Source organism: Stegostoma tigrinum, chromosome 5 (assembly GCF_030684315.1).
Source record: "Stegostoma tigrinum isolate sSteTig4 chromosome 5, sSteTig4.hap1, whole genome shotgun sequence".
Taxonomy (NCBI): Eukaryota; Metazoa; Chordata; class Chondrichthyes; order Orectolobiformes; family Stegostomatidae; genus Stegostoma; species Stegostoma tigrinum.
The window spans coordinates 47,231,742-47,259,275 of NC_081358.1; the positions used below are offsets into that span (position 1 = coordinate 47,231,742).

Genomic DNA, 27,534 nt, shown 5'->3' on the forward strand with positions numbered 1-27,534 from the left:
GGTAGTGACCTGTAACGCATAGAACTACTTGGAACTTGTGTGGCATAAAGTATTGACAACAAGAAATCATTGCAATATTTCTCTTTTCATCCTATATGTTTTTGCTTGAGGAAGGCCAACCAAGTCCCAGCATATCTATTATTTCCAAATTTCTACAGCATACACCACTCACTCTATTCCGCTGAAGGAACTGTCTAAAAATAGACACCCAAGGGAAGTAACAGATTAAACCATAACAAAAACAGTTCACTGGATAACTTATAACATGCGATTAAAACATGTAATTGGTAGCAATGGACAGATGGTGTTTAGCCAATTTGACTAAATAAGCTGGAGATCTGGATCTCATGGTTCCGAATTTCATAAATTCACGTTTGTACAGCATCATGTGTTGTCCAGACATTAGGCGCCATGCTTAATAGAGTATGCAAATGCCAGTTTGGGGTGGAAGGACTTTTATCAGCAACATGTGAAGTCATCCCCTTGTTGCATAGGTTGATAATATATGTGGAAGCTTCTGGCAATTACAAGGGCCTCTGGTAATGGCCTCTTCATGGCCATGTAGTGTCCACTTTTTTCAAGTAATTTTATATTCCACGTCTAGAGGTAATTTGGGTTGCACACAATTAATTGATACGCGTTTCCACAATGTCACTTAATATTAACTCCACTCTTCTGATAAGCAACAATGCAGATTCAACGTCGATAGCCAGTGTACAGTGGAAAGGCAGAATGACAGCATCGCCATCTGAAGATGGTGGTACTCTTCAGTTAATTCTGTACAACGTCTGCACACTTGACAAAAAGAACACAGGGTTAGGGTGAGTATGCACCAACACTACCGGTAAAACCTTCAACAAGACCATATCTGGGCTTGGCTGCGTTTCAGCAAACCTCAGATAATAAAATGTGTGGCTGGATGAACACAGGAGGCCCAGCAGCATCTCAGGAGCACAAAAGCTGACGTTTCGGGCCTAGACCCTTCATCAGAGATGGGGATGAGGTGAGGGTTCTGGAATAAATAGGGAGAGAGGGGGAGGCGGACCGAAGATGGAGAGAAAAGAAGATAGGTGGAGAGGAGAGTATGGGTGGGGAGGTAGGGAGGGGATAGGTCAGTCCAGGGAAGACGGACAGGTCAAGGAGGTGGGATGAGGTTAGTAGGTAGGAGATGGAGGTGCAGCTTGGGGTGGGTGGGAGGAAGGGATGGGTGAGAGGAAGAACAGGTTAGGGAGGCAGAGACAGGCTGGACTGGTTTTGGGATGCAGTGGGTGGAGGGGAAGAGCTGGGCTGGTTGTGTGGTGCAGTGGGGGGAGGGGACGAACTGGGCTGGTTTTGGGATGCAGTGGGGGAAGGGGAGATTTTGAAGCTGGTGAAGTCCACATTGATACCATTGGGCTACAGGGTTCCCAAGTGGAATATGAGTTGCTGTTCCTGCAACCTTCGGGTGGCATCATTGTGGCACTGCAGGAGGCCCGTGATGGACATGGCATCTAAAGAATGGGAAGGGGAGTGGAAATGGTTCGCGACTGGGAGGTGCAGTTGTTTATTGCGAACCGAGCGGAGGTGTTCTGCAAAGCGGTCCCAAAGCCTCCGCTTGGTTTCCCCAATGTAGAGGAGGCCACACCGGGTACAATGGATACAGTATACCAAAATGGCGGAAGTGCAGACTGAGGTGTCCAGGAAGGTGAGGGATGTGCTGGAGATCGCCGAGGTGAACTGAAGGTTGGGGTGGAGGGTGTTGGTGAAGTGGATGAACTGTTCGAGCTCCTCTGGGGAGCGAGAGGCGGCACCGATACAGTCATCAATGTAACGGAGGAAGAGGTGGGGTTTGGGGCCTGTGTAGGTGCGGAAGAGGGACTGTTCCACGTAACCTACAAAGAGGCAGGCATAGCTGGGGCCCATGCGGGTGCCCATGGCCACCCCCTTTGTCTGTAGGAAGTGGGAGGAATCGAAAGAGAAGTTGTTGAGGGTGAGGATGAGCTCGGCTAGGTGGATGAGGGTGTCGGTAGAGGGGGACTGGTCGTTCCTGTGGGACAGGAAGAAGCGGAGGGCCTTGAGGCCATCTGCATGCGGAATACAGGTGTACAGGGACTGGACGTCCATGGTGAAAATGAGGTGTTGGGGGCGAGGGAATTGGAAGTTCTAGAGGAGGTGGAGGGCGTGGGTGGTGTCACGGACTGCCTCTTTGTAGGTTACGTGGAACAGTCCCTCTTCCGCACCTACACAGGCCCCAAACCCCACCTCTTCCTCCGTTACATTGATGACTGTATCGGTGCCGCCTCTTGCTCCCCAGAGGAGCTCGAACAGTTCATCCACTTCACCAACACCTTCCACCCCAACCTTCAGTTCACCTCGGCCATCTCCAGCACATCCCTCACCTTCCTGGACACTTCAGTCTCCATCTCAGGCAACCAGCTTGTAACTGATGTCCATTTCAAGCCCACCGACTCCCACAGCTACCTAGAATACACCTCCTGCAAAAATTCCATCCACTATTCCCAATTCCTCCGCCTCCGCCCCCACGATGAGGCATTCCACTCCCGCACATCCCAGATGTCCAAGTTCTTCAAGGACTGCAACTTTCCCCCCACAGTGGTCGAGAACGCCCTTGACCGCGTCTCCCGCATTTCCCGCAACACATCCCTCACACCCCGCCCCCGCCACAACTGCCCAAAGAGGATCCCCCTCGTTCTCACACCACACCATCATCCTCCGACACTTCCGCCATCTACAATCCGACCCCACCACCCAAGACATTTTTCCATCCCCACCCTTGTCTGCTTTCCGGAGAGACCACTCTCTCCGTGACTCCCTTGTTCGCTCCACGCTGCCCTCCGACCCCACCACCCCCGGCACCTTCCCCTGCAACCGCAGGAAATGCTACACTTGCCCCCACACCTCCTCCCTCACACCTATCCCAGGCCCCAAGATGGCTTTCCATATTAAGCAGAGGTTCACCTGCACATCTGCCATTGTGGTATACTGTCTCCATTGTACCCGGTGTGGCTTCCTCTCCATTGGGGAAACCAAGCGGAGGCTTGGGGACCGCTTTGCAGAACACCTCCGCTCAGTTCACAATAAACAACTGCACCTCCCAGTCGCGAACCATTTCCACTCCCCTTCCCATTCTTTAGATGCCATGTCCATCACGGGCCTCCTGCACTGCCACAATGATGCCACCCGAAGGTTGCAGGAACAGCAACTCATATTCCACTTGGGAACCCTGTAGCCCAATGGTATCAATGTGGACTTCACCAGCTTCAAAATCTCCCCTTCCCCCACTGCATCCCAAAACCAGCCCAGTTCGTCCCCTCCCCCCACTGCACCACACAACCAGCCCAGCTCTTCCCCTCCACCCACTGCATCCCAAAACCAGTCCAGCCTGTCTCTACCTCCCTAACCTGTTCTTCCTCTCACCCATCCCTTTCTCCCACCCCAAGCTGCACCTCCATCTCCTACCTACTAACCTCATCCCACCTCCTTGACCTGTCCGTCTTCCCTGGACTGACCTATCCCCTCCCTACCTCCCCACCCATACTCTCCTCTCCACCTATCTTCTTTTCTCTCCATCTTCGGTCCGCCTCCCCCTCTCTCCCTATTTATTCCAGAACCCTCACCCCATCCCCCTCTCTGATGAAGGGTCTAGGCCCGAAACGTCAGCTTTTGTGCTCCTGAGATGCTGCTGGGCCTGCTGTGTTCATCCAGCCTCACATTTTATTATCTTGGATTCTCCAGCATCTGCAGTTCCCATTATCACTTTCAGCAAACCTCACCCTTGTTTGATTTCATACATGACTGCCACTAAGTCAGCATGTCTGCCAAGGATTGGCTTTGGTTAAAGTGCATATTTCTTATAACAGCACCAAGAAAACAACACTGGCAAAATGTCCTTTGCGCACACAATGGCTTTTAATGCAACAAAAAAAATGGAGGCTCCTGCAACCAAAAGTGGCTACAGTTTTAAAAAGGCAGAATTCAAATAATACCTGTAAAATCAGACCTTCTGACTTGTCACCAACTTGTCTCTAATACAACATTGCAAGATCATCTCAGCAAGGACAACAACTCTACTTACTTTTGACACTGTAAGACTACATTTTAGTGTCATATCCTGTCTGGCTTAAAAAAGATCAGGGATTCCTCACAAACTTACCCGCACTTCTGAAAAAAAAATTTTTGATAGCTTGTGTGCCACTGCCCAAGTTCCCAAAATATTTAGATACACATTTGTACGTGTATTCTCTTATGATCTATTCTCTCACAGTGAAACTGATTCAGTAATTTAGCATAAATGCAATCTTCAACAGTTACCTTGGTCCATCTCTCTCAAATGGTATTGTCGTGCAAACATTATAAAATAATAACATGAGAAATAGAAACGACAGTAGGCATTTTAGCCCCTCAAACCTGTTCCACCATCTCCAGTTTTCTGCCTGTTCTCCATAATCCTTTAACCTAGGACTAATTAAAAATCTGTCTATCACCGGCTTAAATGTGCTCAGTGTCTCAGCATCCACTATGCTATGAGGTCATGAATTCCGCAGATTCATGAACCTTGCAGAGAAGCAATTCTCATCTGTTTTAAATTTGCCACCTTTTAGCCTAAAACTATGGCATCTTATTCAAGATTGCCCCATGACTGAAACATCTACTCTCTTTCAACTTTATCAATCCCCTTTAGCATTTTATATGACAACAGACAATAGACAATAGGTGGTGGAGTAGGCCATTCGGCCCTTCGAGCCAGCACCACCGTTCATTATGATCATGGCTGATCATCCACAATCAGTATCCTGTTCCTGCCTTATCCCCATAACCCTTGATTCCTCTAAGAGCTCTATCTATCTCTTTCTTGAAAGTATCCAGAGAGTTGGCCTCCACTGCCTTCTGGGGCAGAGCATTCCATACATCCACCACTCTCTGGGTGAAGAAGTTTTTTCTCAACTCTGGCCTAAATGGCCTACCCCTTCTTTTTAAACTGTGTCCTCTGGTTCTGGGCTCACCCATCAGCAGGAACATGCTTCCTGCCTCCAGAGTGTCCAATCCCTTAATAATCTTATTCGCCTCAATCAGATCCCCTCTCATCCTTCTAAACTCAAGTGCAAACAAGCCCAGTCGCTCCAATCTTTCAACATATGATAGTCCCACTATTCTGGGAATTGACCACATGAATCTACGCTGCACTCCCTCAATAGCAAGAATGTCCTTCTTCAAATTTGGAGACTAAAATTGCACGCAATACTCCAGATGCAGTCTCACCAGGGCCCTGTACAGCTGCAGAAGGACCTCTTTGCTCCTATACTCAATTCCTCTTGTTATGAAGGCCAGCATGCTATTAGCTTTCTTCACTGCCTGCTGTACCTGCATGCTTGCTTTCATTGACAGACGTACAAGAACACCTAGATCTTGTTGTGCTTCCCCTTTACCTAACTTGACTCCATTGAGATAGTAATCTGCCTTCCTGTTCTTGCCACCAAAGTGTATAACTGCACATTTATCCACATCAAACTGCATCTGCCATGCATCCATCCACCCACCTAGCCTGTCCAAGTCACCCTGTATTCTCATAACATCTTCCTCACATTTCGCACTGCCACCCAACTTTGTGTCATCGGCAAATTTGCTAATTTTACTTTTAATGCCTTCGTCTATATCATTAACATATATCGTAAACAGCTGCGGTCCCAGCACCGAACCTTGTGGTACCCCACTGGTCACTGCCTGCCATTCCGAAAGGGACCCGTTTATCACTACTCTTTGCTTCCTGTCTGCCAGCCAATTTTCAATCCAACTCAGTATTTTGCCCCAAATACCATGTGCCCTAATTTTGTTCACCAATCTCCTATGTGGGACTTCATCAAAGGCTTTCTGAAAGTCCTGGTACTCTACATCCACTGTTTCTCCCTTATCCATCTTCATAGAGACATCCTCAAAAAATTCCAGAAGATTAGTCAAGCACGATTTCCCCTTCCTAAGACCATGCTGACTCGGACCTATTCTCCATTAGACCTATATGCCTCCATTAGGTTTCCATCCATCCTTCTAAACTCTAAAGATGAAGGCCTAAACTGCTCAATCTCTCCTCATGACGGGAACTTTTCATCTCTGGAATTAATCTCAAACTTTTTCTGAACTACCTTCAAAGCAACAAATTCCCTTCTCAAATAAGGGGATCAAAGCTGTATGCAGTAGAGTCACAGAGACAGAGGTGTACAGTATGGAAACCAGCCTTTTGGCCCAACTTGTCCATCTCACCCGGTGTTCATAATTTAAACTAGTTCCATTTGTCTACATTTGGTCCATATCCCTCCGTATCTGTCCTATCCATGTACCTGTCTGAATGTTTCTTAAATTATGAAATTGAACTCCCTTCCACCACTACCTCTGGCAGCCCGTTCGAGACACTCACCAGTGTGAGAAAAAAATTGTTCCTCTGGACCCTTTTGTATCCATCCCCATCTCACATTCAAAGACCTCTGGTTTTAGGCTCCCCTACAATGGGGAAAAGCTGTTGGCTATCTACATTATCAATTCCTCTCAAAATCTTATAGACCTCTATAAAGTCACCCCTCAGTCTCCTATACTCCAGGGAAAAATGTCCCAATCTCTTCTTATAACTCAAACCTTCCAGTTCAGGTAGCATCCTCGTAAATCTTTTCTGCACTCTTTCTAGTTTAGTAATATTCTTTCTATTGTAGGGCAACCAGAACTGCATGCAGTACTCCAAACGTGACCTCACCAATATCTTGTACAGCTGCACCAAGACGTTCCAACTTCTGTACTCAATGTAGAGTATTCCAGATGGGGTCTCACTAACATCTTCTACAGTTGCAACAACACTTGCCTACTTTTATGCTCCATTGCTTAAGCAATGTCAAAATTTGCCATCCTTATTATCTGATACCTGCACAGTAGCTTTCTGCAATTTATGCATGAGGACACTCAAACCCTTCTGCACCAAGGCATTTTGAAGTTGCCCTCCAATTTGATAATGAGTTGCCTTCTGATCTTTTTGACCAAAATGGATAACTTTGCACTTATCCAAGTTAAGCTCCATTTGCCAAATTTTGGCTTATTTAGTTGAACAACTCATATTCAATATAAATTTCTTATTTCTTTATTGCAACTTAATTTCCTTCATATTTTAACATCATCTGCAAATAAGGCTGTAGTCTATTCTATCCCTGCATCCAAGTCATTAATGTACATTGCAAATGGTTGGGGCCCCAAGGATTGAAACTTGTGGCACTTCATTATTAACAGCTTGCCAACCAGAAAAAGACCCATTTATCCCAACTTTCTGTTTTGTTGGTTAGCCAATCCTCTATCCAACCAATAAATTACCTATAACCCCATGTGATCTTATAGTATCCACTTATAGTTTACACACTTTAGGCTCAAAATCTATCTATCAGGATTAAATTTATACATAAAGTACATATTTTATGAAATACTACGTTCAGGTATTAAGCCTAACATTATTTTTATAATGCAAAAGAAATCAGAAACTACCACCCCAACAATGGAAGAAAAATTAAAGTGAACTCGTATGTTTTGAACACCTTCTGAACAGTTGTGAGATTAGATTAATTGAGAAGTACTGAAACATAATTTCTTATAATGTTTTTGGATTGATATTCATCAGTTACCCTGGATCATCAAGACAGGAAACATCTAAATAATACTCCCTTCTTCCCTGCTGTTACATGTGTGACTTAATAACTTTTGAAAGGAACCTGATATAGTGTTTCCAGGCAAGCACTTAACTTTTTGAGACGCACAGCGTAGTGTAACATCCCTGCCTCTAAGGCAGAAGGGTCCAGGTTGAAGATCTGCATTCACATCATGAATGAACAGGTTGATGATAGATGTTTTTAATAAAAGAAATCTATTGCACTAATCAGACAGTCATAAAAAATGTTGATATAATTGAGTCAAGTTGAAAGCATTCCATACCTCATTTAGAAAGAATTAAACAAACCCATGTGTGGAAAAATAATTTTACAGCAATACTTGAAGATAATCAGTTCACCGAAACTCCCACCAACCAGATTCTCCTCCCCTATTCTCCCAAAGTTGTATTTGAGCCAGGCATTAATGTTGCAAAAAAACTTGGTTACTGACCCAAATAACACTACTTTCAAAAGCAATACAACCACACAATCTGACATAGCGTAATTTCAGTTACTGCATTCTAAACACTGCCTTCAAAATAAAAGAAGTTTTTCCATTAGTTGTAGAGAAGAGATAGAAGGAAATGCAGAGCTGGATTCCCTCACATGCTTCATGCAACTAATACTGGAGCCGTTTCTTAATCCTGTTCATAAAAGTTCCAGTAGTGTACCTGCTAACTTAATTTTACAAGAGGTGGCAAACTAGTTAGACCATAGGAAAGAAGAACAGCCATAGGCTATTCAGCCCCTCAAGCTTCTCCGCCATTCGATATGTTTGGTCCGACATTTCTCACATCCATTTTCCTGCCCCATTTCCATAACCCTCCAATCCCCTACCAAGCAAAGATCCATCTCGGCCTTAAAAATACACAAGGGCCCTATCCCAAAAACTCAATGTGACTAGGAGCCCTACAGACTCCCAACTCTCTCAGGAGAAGAAAGTCCTTGTTGTCTCAGTCTTAAGTTAACATTCCTCAGTTCTGAATCAATGCCCTCTGCTCCTCGACCCTCCCATGAGGGACAAAACTATTCTCAGCATTTTCCTCATCAAGCTCCTGAGGATGAGATCTCTTTTCACTTTTCTAAATTCCAATGAGTCCCAACCTGTTTAATATTTGCTCATACGACAAACCTCGCAAAGCAGGGATCATCCTAGTGACCTTCTCTGAATGAACAAACAGGAGATGGAGAGTGATGGTGGAGGAAGATTTTTTTGGTTTGAAGGCCTGTGGTCAGCAGTGTAACACAGGGATTAGTGCTGGGTCCGCTGTTCTTTGTCATTTTGATAAACAATTTGGATGAGAATTTGGGAAGCATAGTTAGCAAGTTTGTGGATGACCCCAAAATTGGTGGTATAATGGACAGTGAGAAGGTTATCTAAGGTGACAAATGGATCTTGATCAACTGGCCCAATGGGTTGAAGAATGGCAGATGGAGTTTAATTTGGTTAAATGTGAGGTGTTGGATTTGGTAAAACAAGCAAGGGCAAAACTTACACAGTTAATAGTCAGACCCCACATAGTGCTGTCAAATAGAGAGACTGAGGGTCAGGTACATAGTGGTGGGGAAATCCATCGCAGAGATAACTATAATCAACGATTGCAAACCTTACCATCACCTATGATGAACCTTCCTTGTTTGAGTCATCCATAATATATTTTCCAGTAAGTTGCAATTAAAACTGCAAAGTGTCCAGATAGCAATCTAGTTATACACAATGGGTAACGTAACATGTCGAACACTACTGTCCGCAAATGGCACATTAATCCTCTCCAGAACAAAAAGAAAACCAACTTATGTGGACCTTCAACTAGCCAGCATGGCAGATTCAGAATGATTCTTGTCTTGTGAATGATGCCGTTTAAAAATGCAATTTACCAAATGGACAAGCAAAAGACTGGAAACCGAGGAAAAGAATCCTCCCTACAATAGCCGCCTGTTTGCTACTAATCAAGTGCTGCTGGAGGGGTACACTTCTCCTTCCCTCGAAGAAAGTTACATATTGTAACAGCACTACTTTCTCTCATCTTGTCCCCTGCATGGAGGCATCACTTGGAATTAAATCCTTCAAAACACAGCTACATCCAAAAAACCTTCAGGTAGATGAACAGTTTACAAACGTACTGCATATACATTTTCAGGATATGAAATGCATGAAGATCATATCACAAAATATATATGTATGAATAAAATTTCAAGACAATTTTAGTTCCTTCAATTAATGTTGTGACAACTGCTAATTCTGACTGGTTGGTCAGTAGGATCCCCATATAAAAATATTTTTGGCAGTGTTCGACTGGGTTCCAAAACACCAACCTTAATTTAGCACAAGCAGAACTTCAGAGGCAAGGATGAATGATGTGTAAAGTAAAAATGTCACACCAGTATAATTAAGGCGTTTTAAGGTCAGGAAGGAAACTTTAACATCACAGCAGAGGCAGCTCCAGTAAGCACCTACTCATGTTATTCAGTAGCTGGATTGCAAAAGTGGAATAAATGCTCCACTCTTGACTGTTAAATATTTTCATCTTGATTTGTTCATCAACCAGCACGTGATTTTTGTTTTCTCGTATTGGTCATAATCCACCCTTCACTCATCCATCAAGTTCTTTCTCAATACACAAAGTACACATAAACCATTTTTGGGCACATAACAAACTTCAGTTGTACAGCTTATTCACAGTACTTCAAGTTAAGCAAGCAGCCAAGATCTCCTAGCTTTGATGTCTCTATTATAATGACAGTTTTATATTTAGGGCTTCTGCAGTTCTGTTAAAAGTAAAAACCCCATGCTGAACCACGTTTTGTGTCAAATTCTTCCTTTAAGACAAGGGAATTTTTTAACAACATTAATTCTAGTAGCCAATATACAAACATTGCCACTTCTATGCTTCAGTCCACAAAAACAAGATTAAAATGGTCTCTATGTTCATGAACATCTATACTGATTCTTAATAGAACTCTGATCTATCCTCCTGATAACAAACCTGGGTTTCCTTGCATTGCAAAGATTAACTTCTTTCCTCAACAAATGCTGACAATATGAGGGGCTAAATCCACCTACCATTTAACTACTATTTCTTAAGTATGTGATGAAAACCTCTATTTTTATCATATTTTTTATGCGCTGAGCAAGTCAACTATCTATGACTGGTAACACATATGGAACAGACAGTTCCAAAAGATGCTAAGTGACAACATTCAATTCTGCCCAAGGGGCTAATTGCAACGGGAGTTCAAAGGTTACAGACAGCTGGAGAAAGAGATAAACAAAGGTAACCTTCATGTTGGTAGTGTGGCAGTTAGCTGTATTGGTGGGAAGGTGGGTGAATTACACAGATTCTGTACGCGAGACTCAACATTTGGATGATTTTGTGTCATTAGAAGTTCTAGGAATATGAAGGCAGTTTTGTGTTGGAGCCAGGATTCAAAACAAGTCCTGGGGAGCTGAGAAAGTGAGAAGGTTGCTGGTTTTGTGTTGGGATAGGTTTAAAGAGCTTTTACAGAATCTTCCAGCATTAATACTCAAGCTAGCTGAGACGGTAAGGGCCAAAAGGGTCACAAATCGCATTTGTCTGATGCAACTATGAAGAATTGCAATCTCTTTTGAAACTTAGTAACCCAGGTTTAGAGGAGTTGCTGAGAATTTCATGGGATCTGTCTGATCACAGTTGCTATTTGAGTTGTGAGTGTTCAATGACAGTCTAACACTACTGATTCAGTTAATTCTGGTGTTTGAAATAAACTGTACATGTGCAGTAGATTCCATTATGAACAACATTAGAACAGTAAAGTTAATTGCTATTTGTTCAAAATTGCAAAATCCTGTGACTTGATTCGCTTAATAAGTTCCCTGGATCTTAGTCTACTTTGAAAATAAACTTAATTGTCCCTAACCAGATCAGAAGTTGTCTGGTTTGTGAGATCCTGCTCCTTTGCAACTCGTGTTTTTGAGAAGCTGCATATAAGCAATCACATACTTCTTCTCTTCTCGACACTGAAATCAATATGTCATAAAATTTCCGGTGCTAACTAATTTTTCTCTTAGGTTCCACCAGGTATTGTTCTTGCTCCAAGACTTTAAGACTACAGAATTCTTTATCTCCCTCTTAAAATGTGCAGGGCTTCAAGGCCAAGCCCTAGGTACCAGCATATCATATAAAACAAAAGTAACCAAGGATGACTGGATCTTTCAAATTTTCACTCTGACATGATACATTGTGCTGCAGTGACCTGTATTGTTTTCTGTACTGGTTTCTGCATTTTACCAATGTGATAGGAATTCAATTAATTCCCAATCTATCAACCATGTTAAAAATAAATGAACTGCCCTGCACATAGAAAGTATACTCTACCAAACTAGTTAAGTTGAATTCATAGTGCGAAGCTCTATAGATATTCATAATGCATAAACTAACAAGTCTCTTGCAACAAGGGCTCCCAAAAAAAACTGACAATTTTCATTCAGAAATATTACTCAAACGCTCTTTTGCTTCATTAGAATGGGCCAAATACAGTATCTGAAATTAATTCTTCAGAAGGAATTTTATATACAATCCTTACCTTGCTGCTAAGTTAAATATGTAAAACCACCAGCACGACATTGAAGACATTGCCTAATTCAGCTCCGGCATTGTATTTTAGGAATGTAAATTTTAGGTATAACTAACTACTGTAGAAGGACAATTCATATTGGGATCTGCGCATTAGGCCACATCAATCACACTCAGCAAAACTGATTAGATAGTCATTCACAAATGAGATCTCTTGGAATACAGTAATGAGTAGGCTGTTATATGGGGAAGGAAGGAAGGTCAGAAAACCACAAGGAACATTCCCATTTGTTTCACCCTTTTGCACGAGTAAGAAAGGGTTCAAATTTGACTACAGAAAATAAACAGGACCACTGGTGAATAAAATAAAGTCAAAAGCAATTTTTAAGTAGCAATTTCTGCCGTTTTCCCTTCATTCCTTATTCCAAAAGAAAATGCATTTTAAAGGCAGGCTTACAGGTAGACAATAGCAAGTACAGCACTTGTCTGCTTCATCAGTTGTGTGCATTTGACATTTCTATAACTAAGTCCCCAGGTCATCAAAAACTTTCAAAATGGGATTGACATAACTATGTGCGTTGACTGATAAGTACTCCAAACATCTTACCCAACGAAATGGAAAGCTCTCTAGAAGTCGCATTTACAAGAAAAACAAAATTCAACTGTATCTGATGTTTGCAATGCATGTTTATAACAAATCTTTCTGAGTGAGGGAACAGAGTTTAAAGCTGAAATATTTCCAAACATGGAGAGAAAAGAAGACTTGAATGATTTGATCATTCTGACAGCTATGACAAATTATATTTGCCTCAGAGGTATCCATGTTCATTTTACTGAAATTATTAGCACATTGTTTGCAGCCAGGCAGAATAATGCTTACGGTCATCTATGCAGCACAATTACATCTTGCACAAATCAGCTCTAATTTCATTTTTTGAAGTTTTGGTGGACTTGACAGGCCTTCAAAAACAAATTTTACCGTGCACACTACCCTTGCACCACACAATCAAGCGTACAAAATTCTGATGTGAACTCTGGATGTCAAATGGATACAGAACAAAACCTTGTAACCAGAGTATTTACAGTTGCGTCATGAGGGCTCAACAGTCAGAAGTGCCAGTGCACTGGAAATCACTAAAATTACCAAATGCTTAAAAGTGAAATATGCTTAAAACTCAATTAAAAATTAATTACAACACAATTCCAGATACATTCAGTTCTCCTTAAAAATCTATAAATAACTTTAAATCCATTATATCATTTAGCTGCCCTTTCAACCTCAATGCATTTCCATTCTCCATTGTTCGTATCAAATCTTCCGAACGGTGACCAACATAATGGAAACATTTGAAGGTCCTAAATGAAATTTCAACAGAATGCAAAGACTGCATAAAGGAAGTCACTCCTGTCCATCATGTGTGCTAGCTCTTTGCAAGATCCTTCTACAAAGTCATCCTCTCCAACTCTTTCGCGCCAAATACTGCAAATATTAGTTTACAAGCCTTTCTCTATTTCCCTTTTGAAAGTTACTTCTTCCATCATCTTTGCAGGCAGTGTTGTCGAAATCATATGAACTCAGCACCTCTCTGGTTCTTTTACAAACTATCTTATTCGTAAACAATCAGTGGCAGATCGACATCCACATTGCAATTATTAATGTTTCTGCTGAGTAGTCAGTGGAAAAACTTAAAAAAGAGACTTATGTAACTTGGTATATTTTTGTGTTTATAAAAACATTGTATCAGAAGCACAGTTACCAAAGAATAGATCAGCTGAAACTAAAACAACTTGCTTACGCAAGCATGTGTCAATTTTAAAGGCATCCATGAGTCTAGCTAAATAGTCACACCAACACTGCACCTAGCCACACAGGAGTATGCATTCACTTCAAAGTAATCCCATTGGCAAAGTTCATAGCATTGACCTTAGCAACTACTGGCATCAAAATGAAGTCTCTGTTCAAACAGGCTTCAGGACTGGTAAAAAAAAATCATCCATGAAATTAGTACCAATATTACTACTTTCAACAGTCACCAATGCAATCCTAGCACGATTCCTTTGGCCACCTTTCTCGAGATAATGACTAGAATGGTACAGCTGACTGCAAAAGTGTTGTGCTAGAGTGGAAGCAGAGTGGGGACGTACAAAGAAAACATGGTTGAAACTGCTCATCAGAAAAGATTCCTATAAAAAAATAAGTATCGGGGTCATCAGTGGTATCAACAAAAATGCATGAGTAATAGACTTGTACTTGGCCCTTGACAAAAGAAACAGAATTCTGTACTGATTTACCTTTACTATGAGCTAGTGAATGAAGTCTCCAAACATGAAGAATCACCTAGCAGAGTGCTTAAATAAGAGTTTTGAAGATGAGGCTTTGTCCAGAATTCAAGAACTTATTTTGTTACGAGGATCACACAGTTTGTTGCACGCTTTATGGAGGGAAGAATGTAGTATATAGTTGTAGTCAGGTTTATGGACAGGTTTCCTCAAAATGCTTCTTCTGCAATTAGTTTTTAAAGGGCTATTTTATGCAGAATGACTGTTGTTGAAAGGATTTTTTGAGGAAGGGGGGTGATTTCTGTGACATCCATTTCAAAAAATTAGGTTGCTACATGTAAGCAATTCTGTTAAGCATATCATCAGGCCTCAATCAATTACAGGAAATGGGAGGATCATTTTTGGCATTGATGTGCAACAAAAAGGAACATGCTTGGCAGAAAGAGGCAGCACAGTTGGAACTGACACTGGAGAATTTTATTGAGTTATGTGGCTTTGAGCTACTGGGGAATGGGAGGAGGAACAAAGAGGTGGAAGGAGATTGATATTTTCATCATATGGCTGATGGAGTCACAATTTGCTGCTTACATTTTTTGCGAAGTTTTCCATTTTAAGGACACTATATAAACTCCAGTTGTTAATTCTGCTAGAATGTCTACACAGTTCAATTGTGCTCACTGAGCACTTGTCATGCTGGAGGCTGAGCCACATAATACTCCGTAGGATTCTGGTTACAAACGTCAGGTCACAACTGCACATGCTGCGCAGACAAGTACATGGTTCATATCCATTCATGAGTTTACCGCTTTTATTGTGCCATGTGGAGAGAAGGGAAGCAAACAGTTAGAATTTAACAGTTAGAATTTAGGGGTGAGGTGACTAGAAATGGCAAGGAGACAGTATGATTTAAATTTCTTGAATTAGTGTAATATTATAATGTTCTACATAAGAACATGTGAATAAAAAGGTGAAGCAGGTCACTCTGCCCCTCAAACCAACTAATAAGATCATGACTGATCTGATTACTCCATATTCCTGCCCAGCTCCAAAAATCTTTCATCCCCTTCGAAGAATGTAGCTACCTCTGCTTTAAAAATATTTGAAGCATCTGCTTCCATTACCTTTTGAAGAAGAGAAAGAACGTGATAATCTGAGGAAAAAAATCCAAGTTTATTATAAATTGGCAACCCCATATTTCTGACAATAATCCTTAGATTGATAGGTCCAGATTATACCATAAGAATATTCTTTACTCATTCACCCTATCAAGATCCCTTACGATCATATGTGGTTTTATTTTGCTTCTTATTCTTCTTGAATACAACGGATACAAGCTTAGACTGTCTAACCTTCCCTCATAAGACAACTTATCCATCCAGAAGTTAGCCTCATGAACCTTTTCCAATGCATTCTTCCTTAAATAAAAGAGATCAACATTGTATACAGTACTGTATTTCATTCTTTGAGGTATCAAAAAAAAACTGCTACACTAGCAGCTGTGTCAAGTTACTTCCATTCTAAATTGCCTGAAGTGTTCAGGGATGTATAGATTATGTGGGTTACAAGGGGATGGGTGTGGGTGGGATGCTCTGAGGTTCAGTGTGGACTTGGTGGGCCAAAGGGCCTGTTTCCACACTGTAGGGATTCTATTTATTGAGTAAAATGCTTCTCAACTGTATTAAATGGAATACCCCAAACAATAAAGCAACATACCCCTCAAAAATAAGACTAACAAGCCAGACAAGATACAAAATGTTTACAGTACCTACCAAAAGGCGGATTTTATTCTTGTGTTCATATTTTGCAAAGCTGGCTGTTTTATGGCTTGCATACTGCTCTCTCAACAGAATATATTCATCTCTGCTTTAAAAATGCTTTCAAGGAGTGGCACTTTTCCTGGGACATTTTTCATCTTCCACAGGGTTTAATTTGTAAAGCAGTTTACAAACTGCAAATGAGAGTGAGGAATGCAAAACTGAGCTAGTGAGGAAGTCAACCTCAGTTTACAGGAACACGGCTCCTAATGTGGTCTAAATGACACTAAATTTCACCCACGCCACATCCATATGTATCCAACCAACTCTTCCAGTAGCCACACCATTCAGTCCTCAGATTCTATACAATAACAATAGAAATATTTGAAATTTCTTGATTGATTTTTTAAACCCTATCTAGTAAAAGTCTCCATCAAACACATGAAATAACTCAGAGGCTGGCATTCCATCGCCATTCACCTTTCATTCACAAATGCATAGCATTTCATTACAGCACTGCCTTTCATCGAGTCAGGCATTTAGACCCCCTTCGCCCTTTTACGTCAGCCAATTAATCTGGTACAATCAGGGAACTCATGTTCTATTAGGTTCTGCTGGAACCTCATTACAATCACTACACATACCATTAATGATAGACAGAAAAATTCAATCTACAACGTTAAAAGACTGTGTAATCCTCTCTAGTAAACAAACCCAAATCAATTTTAAAGGCATAATCTGGTATTATAGTCTCAAAATCCTTCATTCTCAGATGAATGAAACATCTAATATGCTGAAACAGTAGTGCTTGAAACTCAGCCAAGCAGAGTGACCATAGTTCTCCAAACTATAGGATATAGTGAAAAGAACAGAACAAGCTTATAGTTCCAAAACAGAGGTCCTATTAATCAAAGGGCAGGGGACAGCCATTAGACTAAGTGTCAAAAGCATTTTTTAATAAAAAGTTAGGTAGAATTATCATTCCATATAAGTCATAGTACAAAAGATGATAATAAGGGCAAAAAGAACATGTGGTAACATTTTTCACAGCATTTTGCTTCCTTCATTGGAAAAGCATGGGCATGCAGCTGAACATTTACACAATGCTGCTTAACACAAGTGTCAACTTGGCTTTGCTGAAATAATCCCCATGATGTATCACTGAATTAAAAATGCATTCACACTGCAATACAGTATCAATTAGAGACATTTGATTGTAACACAATATGTACACTTAGCTTTAAAAAGTTCTCAGTTCCTCTGCAGGCTTTCAGGTTACTTCACAGACTGTCAATTGTAGTTGCTTGAATAAATTTTCAACTGTGTGTGCGTGAAACAGTGTCTCACTAACTTGATTGAGTCTTTTGAAGAAGCAATGAAGAAGACTGATGAAGGCAGAGTGGTAGGGATTGTCTGTATAAACTTAAGAATGGTATTTGACAAAGCTCCTCATGTTAGGCTGGTTAGCAAGGTTAGATCATGTGGAATACAGGGAAAGCTGGCAATTTGGATACAAAATTGGCTCAAAGGTAGGAGACAGAACATGGTGGTGGAGGGTTGCTTTTCAGACTAGAAGCCAGTGAACAGTGGTGTGCCACAAGGATTGTTGTTGGGTCCACTGCTTTTTGTCCTTTATGTAAATGATTTGGATGTAAATATAGGAAGTACGGTTAGTAAGTCTGAGATGATAACAAAATTGGTGGTGTAGTGGACAGTGAAGAAGGTTACTTCAGAGGACAACAGGACCTTGATCAGATGGGCAAATGGTCGGAGGAGTGGCAGATGGAGTTTAATTTAAATAAATGAGATGCTATGTTTTGGTAAGGCAAAACAGTGCAGGACTTGCACACTTAATGGTAAGGTCCTGGTGAGTGCTACCGTGCAAAGAGATCTTGGAGGTACAAGTGCATAGTTCCTTAAAAGTGGAGTCACAGATAGACAGGGTAGTGAAGGTGTTTGGTACATTTGCCTTCATTGGTCAATGCATGAGTATTGGAGTAGTTGAGATGTTATATTGTGGCTGTATAGTTCATTGGTGAGGCCAATCTTGGAGTACTGTGCTCATTTTTGGTCTCTCTGCTAAAGGTAAAATGTTATGATACTTAAAAGACTTCAGAAAAGGTTTACAGGGTGGTTGCCACGTTTGGACAGTTTGAGAAATAGGGAGAAGCTGAATAGGCTGGGGCTATTTTCCCTGGAGTGTCGGAGGCTGAGGGGTGACCTTATAGATGTTTATGAAATCGTGAGGGGCATCAATAGGGTGAATAGCCAAGGTCTTTTCTGCAGGGTACAAGATTCCAAAACTAGAGGGCATAGGTTTAAGGAGAGAGAGGAAAAATCTAAAAGGGCCCTAAGGGGTAACTTTTTCACACAGAAGATGGTACTTATATGGAATGAGACGCCAGAGGAGGTAGAGGCTGGTGCTATTATAGCACTTAAAAGGCATCTGAATGGGTTCTTGAATAAGAAGGGTTTAGAGGGATATGGGCCCAATGTTGCTAAATGGGACTAGACTACACTACAGATCTACTCCAAAACCTTAGGGACCAGACTAACTTCGGGTATCTGGGTGGCATGGATGGGGTGACGGAAGGGTTTGTTTCCATGCTGTACAACTGTAACTCTAAAATTCTCCATCTCCAGATGAAGACAATGTGTGGAAAGAAACCTTTTTTTTCACCCATTTGAAATGGAGAATCTGATTTTAGCTGAGACAGGTATGTGTTCTGCACACGAGCCAATTCAATCCACAAAATAGCCAGAGGAAGGTGGGGTGAGGTTGACAATGAGTAAGAAAATTAGATTTCCTCCAAAGCATGGCACCACCCAGGTAACCTCTCGAACCCCGATGAAAATTTCATTCTAAAATTTTAAAGTGAATGCAACTAAATGCAACAGTGTAAAGCAAAGTACTGCAGGTGCTCAAAATCTGAAACAGAAATATGAGATGTTGGGAAATACCTATCAGCACATTCAGTGTTTGTGCTGAGAACAAACAAGCCTGAAAAATAGGTGCACACTTTCTCCTGAATATGCAGTGCAAATTTCTATTCTCTCTACAGATGCTAAATGACTTACTGGCTTGACACTTTATGTAATACAGGTTGTGCAGCTATTGTCTTTTCATTAGTTATAAACCATCAAATAAATAGCTGACATGCTACTATGGCACTGTATAACTAATTTACCAATAATAAATTAGATTCCATATAGTAAAAGTTTTTTTTAAGATTCTTAAATAATATCCACACAGGGCACCGTATTATCAAGACAAATTAGTCTATGTTGGTTTATATTCGCAAATGCATCATTTGTGAAAATGTACTTGTTAAAATGGAATGATAATGCTATCGCATATATGCAGACTACTTCCAAACTACACTCTCAATAGGCAAAAAGAGAGAAGCTCATTCATTATTCCTACTACTTTAAGGGTTACAACTTTAAGTATATTGAAAATCATCAGGAAATAATTTTGTGATCAGAGATAATAGGAACTGCAGATGCTGGAGAATCCAAGATAACAAACTGTGAAACTGGATGAACACAGCAGACCAAGCAGCATCTCAAGAGCACAAAAGCTGACGTTTTGGGCCTAGACCCTTCATCAGAGAGCTCTCCGATGAAGGGTCTAGGCCCGAAACGTCAGCTTTTGTGCTCCTGAGATGCTGTTTGGCCTGCTGCGTTCATCCAGCTTCACACTTCGTTATCTAGGAAATAATTTTGCTTTGCTTTGAGTGGTTGGAAAAAGAATGCTGACTTTTGCAACTGATATAAGTAACAACTGAATATTTGAACTGGAAATTCAAATTTACAACTATCCAGCAATAGTTAGATGAACAATCTAACAACTAGCATCTGCCTGTGTGAAACAGCAGTTTAATAACCATTTTCTTTTCTTCTGGTAACACCACAGAGTTCTAGGTCAATTGTAATACCAAATGCTTCATACCTCATCTGGTACCAATATGATGTTATGGGATGATGCAGTATGTATATGCTAAACTATCTATCGAATGTTTCAGCACAAGTTAAAAAGTCACCAATCTGGCCATATATTTCTTAATTCTGTTTTACTTCACTCAGACCACATTTAACTTTTCTAAAAATTGGGGCAGGAAGAACAATGCCTGGGTCTGAAGGGTGCTGTGAAAGAAGCCTCGACAAATTACTGGAGAGCAATTTTTAAATAATAGTGTACAACAAGTACACATTGCATTGCAGAAGGGAATCAAATGGGCTGCTTCATCCAGAATGGTGTCAAGCTTGAGCATTGTTGGAAATGTACTCAAAAACAACTTGCATTCATAAAATGGCTTCACAATAATAAAGCATCTCAAGGCGCTTCTTGACAGCACCATAAAAGAAGATATGACAGTGTTCAACAAAGACAGTATTTCAGATGGCCAAAAAGCTTGGTCAAAAGATGCATTTTTAATTTGTGTCTTAAAGCATGAAGACATAGCCACATTACAGAGTTTGAAATTCACATTGCAATACAGGGATTTGAAAATGAGGATGAACTTTTAAATTCCAAATGTTACGTGACCTGGAGCCAACAAAGGTCAAGTGATCACAGACATGATGGGGCAGTGCGACTTGTTACAACTCAAGATAAAGGAATCGGACTTCTGATTAAAATGAAACAGCAGTCGGTAATGCATTGGCATAGTCTTCCAGACAAATGTGGCAAGAACCGCCGCAAAATTGAAGTCAACTGGACAGAGGGGAAAATGCTCCAATGGTTGGGTCATGCCAAGCACAAAAGAAAATGATTGTGGTTTTGGAGATGAATCATGTTAGTCAATAGGAATACTCTGCAAGAGTTCCTCAGGGTAGTGTCAAACCACCTTCAACTGCTTTAATGACTTTCTCTCTAACATAAGGTCAGATACGGCAATGTTTGCTGATGGCAGGCACAAAGTTCAGGACCACTTGTGATTCATTGGACACTGATGCAGTCTAAATACACTAAAGATCTAAACAAACTAGAGATCTGAGCAACATTAAAGCTTGGAGTGACAAGTAGCAAGTAATATTCGTGCCACAAAAGGCCAAGCAATAACTAATTAGACTCAAAGTGTCATAGACCTGTGCAGCATGGAAACAGATCCATCGGTCCAACTTGTCCATGCCAACCAGGTATCCCAAGTTAATCTAGTCCCATTTGGTGGCATTTGGCCCATATCCTTCTAAAACCTTCCTATTCATATACCCATCCAGATGCCTTTTAAATGTTGTAATTGTACCAGCCTCCACCACTTCCTCTGGCAGCTTATTCCGTACATGCACCATCTTTTGCATGGAAAAGTTGCCCCTTAGATTCCTTTTAAATCTTTTCCCTCTCACCTTAAACCTATGCCCACTGGTTTTTGGATTCTGCTACCCTGGGGAAAAGACCTTGGATATTCACCCTCTCTGAGCCCCTCATGATTTTAAAAACTTTATCAGATCACCCCTCAGCCTCCGACACTCTAGGGAAAATGGCTCCAGCGTATTCAGCCTCTCCATATAGCTCAAATCCTCCAATCGTGGCAACATCCTTAAACAAGAGAAAATCAAAATCACTGGCCCTCAACATTGAATGGCATTCCCAATACTGAATGCCCACAACAACATCCACAAGGTCATCTTTGATAAGAAACTGAATGACCAGGATCAGCATACAGTGGGTAAAGAAGCAGGTCAGATGCTAGGAATTCTTAAAAGAGTAATTCACTTCTTCATTTCCAAAATGCACCGACAGTGTACTGACAACTGAACTGTCTCAGGACTCTTTTCAGTGGAGTTAGTAATAGGTAATAAATGCTGGCTAAACAATGTTGTCCAGATCCAAATGAAAAGGAAGACTACTCCACTAATTCTGACTTTTGCCTCACAGATCATGGATAAGCTTTGATGAATAAGGAGAAGAAATACTTTCTGCAAAATATCCCATCTTTCACCAGTGCCTGCTGCTACAGATTTTTTTTCTGAGAACTTTTCAGTTGTTACTAGACAATAGGGACCATCCCACAAGATCATAATGCGACGAAGTGTAATTTAAGAAGCAGGCTGTTCAGCCCATCCTATCTCTTCCACCATTCAATTAGATTATAACTGATATGATAATCGTCAGTTCAACTTTCCGGCCTTTTGCCCCCATACACTTGATTCCATTACTGTCTAAAATCTATCTCAGCTTGAAAGTATTTGATAATCCAGCCTCAACAGTCCTTTGCAGTAAACAATGCCACAAATTCATTATTCTCAGAGAGGAAAGTCTTCCTCATATATGTCTCAGAAGAGCAACCAGATCTTATTCTCATATTAAGCTCTCTGGTCCTAGGATATCTCACATAAAGAAACAATATTTCCATATCTACCCTGTTAAGTCTCCTAGGAATCTTGTACATTTCAAGAAGGTCACCTCTCATTCTGCTACACTGTATAAGGACAGGTCCAACCTCCTCAAAGTTTCTTCACATGGCATTCCCTCCAAACTTGAAAGCAATTTAGTGGACCTTATGTGACTGCCTCCAATGCCAGTATATGTTTCCATAAAGAGCCCAAAATTGTTCATGGTATCCCAGCCATAATTTGATTTGTGCCTTGTATAGTCTTAGCAAGACTGCCCTACTTTTATACTCTATTTCCTCTGAAATAAAGGCCAACATTTTATTTGCCTTCCCCATGACCCACTCCACTTGTATACTAGCTTTTTCTTTCTTGATTTTTATGCATGAGGACTCCCAAATTCTTCTGTGCTTATAGGGGCTTCAGTAGTCTCATCCATTAAATAACATTCAACACTTTCATCTTTCCTGCCAAACCTCACATTTTCCCTAATTATATTTCTGCCCAATCACTTAATCTGTTTATGTCCCACTGCAGACTCTATTGTCACCCTCACCAATTGCCATTCCACCTAATTTCACGTCACTCACAAACATGGCAAGAGTACATTCACTTTTCTCATCCAAATTTATAGATATTGTAAGTAATTGTGATCTCAGCACTGATCCCTGTAGCACTCGACCAGTTAGAGGTTGCCATCCTGAAAATGAGTCCCTTATCCCAACTCTCTATCTCGATGAGTCAATCCTCTATCTATGCTAACATACTGTCTCTAACACTGTGGGCTCTAAAGTTGTCTAACATGTGATATCTTATCAAATACCTTCTGAGAATCCAAATATATTATGTCCACTACTTCTCCATTATCTATTCTGTTTGTTAGCTCGAGCATCAACAAGCAGATCCATATCTGACGTGCTAATGGAAGAAAGGTCAATGCTGGTGCAGCTGATTAATGGTTGGGCTGAGTACTGTCTACAGAAATGCTGCATTGACGTCTGGCAGCTAACTTGATTGTTTTGCGACATGCAGTCCCTATGACTTCTACTGGTGGAGAATTTCTCCACGATTCCCAATGATTTTAATTTTATTAGAATAATGCTACCTTAATGTCAAGGGCAGTTATTTTAATCTCACTTCTCAAATTCAGCTCTACTTTGCATGCTTGGATTAAGAATGTAATAAGTGGAAAGAGGCAGAACCCAAATCAAGTATCCATGATTTCTATAATTCACATATCTATGTGATTTCCAGTTAATTCTGAATAGATTATTGAAATCATGTCCATATATTTGAAAGCAACCAAATGGTTAGGATCACTTTACTCTGGAATCTTAAATGAGTTGTGAGAAACAAAAATGCTAAGTTTACTAATTACCATAGTAACACGATTGCCCATTCACACTTACAGGATGCAGCCAATGGCAGGTCCACAATATTTATATATCTGTCAATACTATAAAAGGAAGAAACCAATCCCAAAAATGCAGGTGTTCACACTGATGATTTGGCAGTTGCTGTAAATGGTCACGTACCATGCAACTTTATGTCCTAATTTGAGTGATGATCATTGATTTTGTTTCTCAATATGTAATTTTACGTAATATTAACGTTTTCTGATGGATTGGTTTGCTAAATGTTCTAATTTACTATATGACTAACATAGCCAATGTTTAAAAGCAGGTACTGATGACCTACTTGGTGACTATTTTCAGCACATTTTATAGAGTCAAAGTCATATAGCATAGAAGCAGACCCTGTATTGAGCCAGAACAAAAGCTATGCGGCAGTTGGAAGGAAATACATAATTTCTGTTTTTATGTAAAGCAAATGTCAGATAAACTGGGCATGCCTAGCAGCATCTGTGTACAGAAATCAGAGACAACACTTTGGGACCAGTGACCTTTCTTCAGAACACGAATATTTCTTTAAAATCTGACAGAAGTAAATCAGTACAATATGCATTTGCAGAGAACTGAAATTACCATGACATTTTTTCAGATGTCAGTCACACTGAGAAGGCATCCCTTTTGTGTAACCTGGACACAAAAGAAGCATGCTGCATGCCTAATACAATCTAAAAGAAAGATATCGCACTACATTAATAATGTGTAATATTTTTATTGCTTGGTTTATGCCTCTGGTCATGAGCAGATGGTCAATGATTTGCTCTTCAGAAATGCTAATTCCTGTAGTGCAGCACCTGTCTTCTCCCTGCAACTACCACTGTTCAACAATGTACTAATTTCTTAGCATACAAAGAAACTTATTTTTATTATAGTGTCTGAAAACAAGGTCATTAAATACACGAGACTTGTAGGGACAACTAACTTCAGAACACTCTTCTCATCAGACTCATCTGAAATTAAATCCAATTTCTCTTTACCAATGTAGAAGTTTGATAGAATGCAGTCATTAAGCAGAGTACATTGGGCAGAGTAATCAAAGAGAAAGTTAAGAGGAAATTTTATCCAAATCATGTGAGGTCTCAGTGTATTGGAGAAATTGCTTCCACTGATAGAGAGGTACAGAATCAAAGGTTGACAATAAGGTGAATGGCAAGAGGCACCATGGGTCTAACCACAGTAAGCTACAGGAAGAAGACATCACAATGGGAGTGAGATACAGCCTGAATGAGTATATAGTGCAGGGAATTTGGAGACAGTGTGTGAATTCGGCGCAGAGGGGAAGAGGTGCTTTGGACTTGCTGTTTTGGCTTATAGATTTTAAGGCCTTTTTTTACAGCATAAATTGAAGCCCAGGATTGAGGGTCTAGCAGAAAGACATGTAACACGGGAAAACTAAGTTCATCGTTAGTAAATAGCTACTAACTTGACTATTTATTATAGACTACTTTCAGACTGAAGGTAAAGAGGGGATATATTTACAGGTTACAAACTAAAAGACCAATAGGAATAGGACAGGAGATAAATTATTCTCCACTCGAGCTTTGACCCACATTAACTAAGCTTCTTCAATATTCAGATGGGCAGCCAGTCTCATCCTCTTCCTTGCTCCAATATTTTCACTTTGTGCTTCATAACTTCCCACCAGAATTTTCCACTTGCTGTATCATTTTCACTTTGTCTCCAAGTGACAACACTTAACTTTCTCACATGTTTAGCCTTACCTGCAGGATTTCATAGACAGATCTTGATACTGACTGATGACGTGCCAGCAATGTTGCAGTGAAATGTTCCTATATCCATTCTGATTGGTTTGTGAGATCAAATGGTAAGCATGCATGAATTCAGCTAATCCAGAATTAAAGTAGCCCAGAACTTCAATTTATCACAGCTTCTTTAGAATGGATTTCCTATTCTACCAGGAGGAATGATACAAGTGCAGATTTAGGTTATCCCAAAATGGAATAACCTAAATTTCACTAATGTTATACAGCGATTTACTTTGATTTTCTTCAACTGCTTCAGTGATTTCAACGAAAATAAAAGCTCGATTTTACCTAGTGCGACGATACACATCTCTAAGAGAGATTTGTCTGTCCTGGTTCTCTTGAAAAGAGGCAGTGCAAACCTGTTGGCGGATCTGCACTGTGAAAAACAGAGTAAATAGCTTTTTTTAAATTAGGCAATTGAAGCACAAGTGGTGGAGTCAAGCTCACACAGACCCAGAGGCTTAGTATTGCTTTCAGTTGGTTTAGCTGGGGTTTCTAGAGTTCAAGCTGCTGAAGGCAGCTCTCTCTCTGCTGCTGCAAAAACCTTGAGTTCTGCCTCTGCTGCTAGCTTCAATCTTTTGGTTTTTCTTCTTCTTGGACTAGAGTTAGCACATGAAGAATCTGTTTTGCTGAATGTGCCATTGTCAAGGCCATGTTTATGAGATGCTACTATGTTGGGACAATTGGTGAGTAGTGGTTTAATATATTTTGTTAACTATTTTTATGAAGTTATGCCATTTCTTCTTTACTTGCTTGCATTTCAACTGCGGTCTAAGAATAAAGTGTGTTTAGCTTAAAGTCTTGCAGTTTGACAGATCAAACCACGTCTGGAATGCAGCATGTTACATGCCTTTAAGTAAGATAATAGTTACGGTCTAGGCTATCCTCTTGATATGTTCAGAAGGCATTTGGTCTGGTCCATAACACTAGTTGTATATATACTGATTTTTTTCTGGGCTGAATCATCATTGCTACACACCAAATCAGACCTGATGTTGGAATTTACCAATGGTTAAAAGACAGATAGTAAGTACTTGTTTATGTAAGTAAAAACAACTTTATCTGTTAGAAACGAGTACTGATATACAGCACATTTATGCCAAAAGTCCACTCTCTGTGTTTCTAACCGGATAATATCTAAAACCTTCAATGCAATTTACATGAAGATCTCAATATTTAAATTCTATGGAAGACTGTACAGTAATATAAAGATTACATAGTTACAGTTATAACGGATGTAGTGCAGCATAAGTTAAAACAATATTAAATAACAGGCTGAACAGTTTCAGAACTAGTTGCAGATAAGAAATATTTTGAAAGTGAAGGCCACCTACTATCTACCATAATAGGAGCCTGTGTCACAGACCTGGAGTTAAAGTTAAATTGTTAAACTCAGCTTTTATAAATACAGAAGATAAACACTTGAGGCAAATCCTATCCATTAACTTTTCAGAAATGGTCTACAGTGGAACAATGATTATTTATGGGAATTACTTTGAATAGAAGAAACAGTTTAAGTCATCAAAACTGACCTGAGAAAACATAGGCAAATATTATTCCAAAAATGAACAACTTTTTGTTTCCAAACTGCTGAATACATTTTGGACTATTTTTAAGCAATGGCTATGCAAGCTATGAAATGTGGGGAGGTCAGTTCACTGTCTGACACTGCCCAGGTTGACTGGAGATATTTAAGAAAAATTACTTTAAAATGAATGTCCGATGTACTATAAATCTAAAGTTGTTCCAATCCTCACTGAAAT

General features: G+C 40.4%; 1 protein-coding gene across 6 annotated transcripts in view; it reads right to left on the reverse strand.

The window, feature by feature from the left end:
• LOC125451635 (protein MTSS 1-like) overlaps positions 1-27,534 on the reverse strand; it is a 176,337-nt gene that overhangs the window by 85,050 nt on the left and 63,753 nt on the right. The gene's annotated exons all lie outside the window — the stretch shown is intronic.